We start from the raw sequence: 5,051 nt of genomic DNA on the forward strand, positions 1-5,051 counted from the left end.
AAATAAGCTAATGGCAAACATTCTCCCATTGGACTATCAGTGAATTAGTTTATACCTGCTGTACAGCTGCACGTGATAGGCGATTTTAGTGAACAATCCCTGACTCTATCTAATAGATCGTTTAACGGTACATGTAAATGTTACAAGGCGGTATGTGCAACGGAGTTTGCTCCCGGTACGCCAGGAACCCTATCCAAGGCCATTCGCTCTCTAACCTCCCTTAATCTAGCTATCCCGTTACCGACCCGAGCCACTTTCCCCTGAACCCACCTACTCCGTGGGGGTGCACTACGACTCCACCAACAGTTGAGACGGGTGCGGAGAGGTCGCTTTCCAAAACCATTGCCACCTTCGTCATTTTCTTTTCTTCATTACATCACCGCCTACGAGAGCTCGTGAAATAGCAGTGCTCGCAACCCTACATGATTTGATCAGCAACACCCAGTATACAGTACAATTGAATCATGCGTATGGATATCGTTCAATTTCAATGCGGCATCCTCAGATAATTGGGTTTCGGCTACTGCGATACGCGTAAACGAGCTTTCTAACGACAGTCTACGCCACCACAATCTACAAGCGGGCTCTGTTGTTCTACACATCGTTTAGCATATGACTTCTACAAATATAATATTTAACTGTGGATGACAGTGGCGTTCTTGCTGATCGCCAAATGTGCAAATATCTGTCGTCGTTGCATTAAAATTCCCGTTGGTCGTCCTTGAACGCTCAAATATCTTTTTCTCTCTAAGCCAGTGGGTCTATATTCCCAACCTAGCGGCGCACGAGCGTTCGTGCGGACGCGCCCGCAACACCAATTTCGGAGCGAATGGCAGTCATTCAGAGGAGCGCTGTCGTCCGAGTTCTCTTGTTCTATTGGTCTCAAGGTTCGGTTTGCTCTGACCGAGTGCGTGACGAGTGCATAAGTGAAATCAAGCCTTTTTTCCAGTCCCTTCATTCTAGCCCGTGCTAGCTCCTGTGCTCTGAATCCGCCTGCTGCAAGCGGTGCGGTAGAAGCGAGCTTTGCTGTAGATATATCTACATGTACACTTCTATTGGCAAAGTCCTTAAGCGTGACTGGTGGCGGCCGCTGGATGCTGAGGACCATTGCAATTTGCGTCGCACCGATATGCTCGCACAGACACGTCTCGTCTCAACTATCAAGATCGAGGCACACGCATCAGTGGTGCACTGCTGCACGAGTACAGGCGCGGTCGAGTGTAGGACGACCTCGCGCATACGAAAGAGGCAGTGAAAGAGTAGGATCAAGAACGGGTTCCAAGGTCACCGGAGACACACCCCTCGAGAAACCTCATTTTCGAGCCTCAAGATCGTTTAGTTGTACTTCGTCTGCCAAAATCGAACACACGACCATCGCGCGATTGTCTATTCGACTGATGTAAGCGAAAGAAGTCGGCGCGAGCCATTCATAGGCAGGGCCACCGGGCCGGCTAGACCTACGCATCTCAGGTTAGGCCTTACCCGGTTCACAGGATCAACGGGTCACTGGGACAGCGAAGAGACCGGCGTGGAGAGAGGGCGAATAGAGACGAGAAGGCGCATACAAAAAAATGAAAACTATTGGCATCGGCAGCCGTTTAAAAAATAGCGGTGGCTAAGCTCTCTAGGTGTGGTACCGCTCTGTACAGGTTTGATAGGTTCGATTTACTTGCACGAACAGAAGACCGAGTCCGAAGGCCCAAGATTCGATCAACATTGAGGGAAGAAGTAGTTGAAGAACTGGTAGGCGACGCCAACTTCATGGCATCACTAGCAAATCTGTACGTGAATTCGGTCGCGAATGTGAAGCTCCTACTTTGCCGAGGCAATCGACGGCGGGAAGAAAGAAGAAAATGGATACGCGTTTGTAAGCGTACGCCGTTAAGTTGATGATGGTAATACCAGTAGACGAAGTGCATAGTATATATATATATATATAAAAGTACACGGGCCACGTGATGAACACGGCCAAATACGCAGCAGCCTTATAGAAGCAGTAACCCGCGGAATAAGAAATAAGCCATGAAAAGAGAGCCCAATTGGCTACAAAGGAAGACAACGAGAAAATATGCTACGATGTGGTCGGGCGCGCGCGTACTGGCGCTGGTTGCATATACGACAGCTTGACGCGACAGAGAAACCTGCCGAACCAGAAAGTCAAAAATCGTCGCTGCCGCCTTCTGCGGATGAGTGAGGTGAAGGTCGATTTGGGAACGAACGAACGGGGTTGTTCAGTCTGCGCGTAAGAAACTTTAAGCCACATCGATTCTGCCGCTGTCGCTGTTGGCACGGGCTTGCTGCACCCTTATTTCCCTTTGTTTGTCTCTGTCGGAGGGTATTTTCTCAGTACTTCAACGAGAGTTAGTTCGGGTGTAAATCGTCCCTTGAACGAGACTCTCATACCTGTGTAACATCGAGGACACAGTTGCAAGCAAAGACTGCAGTGAACCTTACAGACTCAACAGATAAGAGGCTCGAAGGAGAGGTGTGGCACAAAGCCCACGGCTACATTCATTGGACTATAACCGATGAGCTTTGGGTGCCCTGAGAGTTCTTGTAGAACACATAAATTGACTAGGTGGGTCCATTGATGCTCTCGTTGTAGCTGAGCTTAGCGCCGGTAGCAGCAAATGAGGCACGGAAACTACAAGGGTCTGTACTGAGCAAGATGTTACAGGGAAAGGGGTAGTTTGTTATAAAATCTATCATCTGTCATTAGTAGGCATACATACGCATTCATCTGCCGCGATCAAGGTAATTCAGCACAACGCTGACTTTAAGTTTAGCGAAAAAATATACGACAGACTTGGGCGACTGTTGCTATTGCAGTCTTGGATTTATAGATTTGGAATTCTTGTACTAATTTCTAGTTAGACTAAGTAGTAATCAGCCAAGTTGAAACGTATGTCGCTATAAGCAGAGCTTTGATGGTAGGCGCACGTATAACAAATGTTCACATACGCTATTGGTTTATAGCGCTTGGCGTTGTGGGAACAACCATGACGGAGCTATGATTGTGGCGTAATGGTACTACGGACGAGAAAGTAATAACACGTTTTATTTATCCCGTACATACCGGCTACTTGATGATACTAGTGTATTTACTGTCTGATCTCCATAAATATAACATACACATTAACGAGGGTATCCCCCCTCCCACTCCTACCTCGCCCTAATCCTCTGTACCGTGGTCGTTTACAATATGTCCTGAATGTCTTTCATGAATGACGTCGGTAACTGCTATTTAATAACGTGGGTGGCATCGCATAGCACAAATCTATCTTTTCAAGGGAACACGATGCATCGCGCTAGCTTTTTTGCGTGGACCAATTATCTTACAGAACACGTATGGCTCTTAAGAACATTGATCACCCATCGACTGAAATAATCTATGCGACATCCCGTAACTTACCGCGACAAATAAAGTCCTGATAGTAGGCATATCCGTGTAAAACAGCATCGGAACAGAGAATATTACCAAAGACATGTGCATATGGACGAGGACATAATGCTAGCAGCTTTCCTTATACTTCCCATCGGTTTTCCGAATTCTAACACGTCGAGATTTTGAGAGGCAGCTGGCAGCATCGACACAGTTGACGAGGACCTTTGAATTGTTAATCAAGCTGCCCAAATGAACGCTGGCTGGTCAGCATCGTCACTTTTTGATATTACGCTGTTCGCCATTGTTTTGTTATTCCCGGATCCAAAGTTAGTTGCGGTCTAGCCTGTCGATTCCTCTCGGCAGATCAAACAAGCAATCGTTGATCATTGGGCCCGCTGTCGTTTCAAAAGCTAAACCGGGACGCCGTTCAAGATCAGCCTGGCAGCTCTTGCCTTTCTTACATTCGTGTAGTGTGTGATAGCCGTTTCTAAAAGCGTTCTCGAATAACAAACGTCGTACGGATACGTTGCCGCCGCCGCCGCCGCCGCCACAATGGCTACCACAGAAGTTCGAGTTTTTTTGCCAATGAATCCACTGCCTCCGCTAGCCGGCATTCACCATGTACCCTCCAGGTCAACGAGTGAAGGTCAACGAGTAATCGCTATTCTACTTACGTATACGGTTGTAGTTTGCTTTTTGTTTTCTCTTACTTACATATATATAACAATTGGCAGAGCCGCCTTACAGATGGGCAAACGATTCGGTACACGAACAAACAAAATTTAAAAACATTAGATGTGCCTTTGCGACAAACTGTTCGTGCAAGCACTATTCGCTACTCTGGCCGGGAAAATCCTAAAAATTAACTTACGTAGCCAGAAACTGCAGAATCTATGGAGTAGCGTTATGCTGAAAAATTAATGTTTGGGCATACGATACTTTATAAGTTGTATTAATCATAGTACTAATATATGCTTATGGGATGACGCCCATACAGACGCAAATAGAACATGGAGCTAGCACGATTATCTAGCGCTAATTCGTTTCATAAGAAGATTAGCGCGCTGCTTTTTTCATTCGTTACGCTTATATGTGGAACAATGATAATTCTCCAATAGAAAAATCTTAGCGTGCTTCCGCAGTTTATAGTACAATATAATAGGTCAGCGCTAGCTCGTACATCTGATATTACGGTGGCGTTGTTATTGAGCCGAACCATAGAAACCACTGGGAGTACGACTTTTGATACCAACCACAGGTTTACAGCCACTTACGACCTATACCATGTAAAAATTCCCTGTTGCTGCTGCCGCGTAGAGGCGCGTCTAGCGATTCAACAGACAAGCCGAAACAACAACAAAAACTACATCAGTAATGATAAGACGTCATTAGGCCAACATGCCGTAGCGACTAACTCTTCCCTTGTATAGATATTGAAGCGAGTCGATTAAAACGATAACATAAGCGGCCTGTCTCTTCAGACGAGGCCGGTGCTCAGGCTACAGAAACGGAGGCTACAGCAAGACGTGTATCGTAATAACATATCGTAGAAAAGAAGGTGTCTAAAAGATCAGAGAGAAACCGTTGGACACATAATACTTTGTTTGCATCAAGCTCCAGATATTATGAACGGTTGGGGCATCAATAGACAGGCTGCTTCTCCCCC

The sequence above is a fragment of the Varroa destructor genome, unplaced genomic scaffold, assembly GCF_002443255.2.
Source record: "Varroa destructor unplaced genomic scaffold, Vdes_3.0 BEIS01000002.1, whole genome shotgun sequence".
Lineage (NCBI taxonomy): Eukaryota > Metazoa > Arthropoda > Arachnida > Mesostigmata > Varroidae > Varroa > Varroa destructor.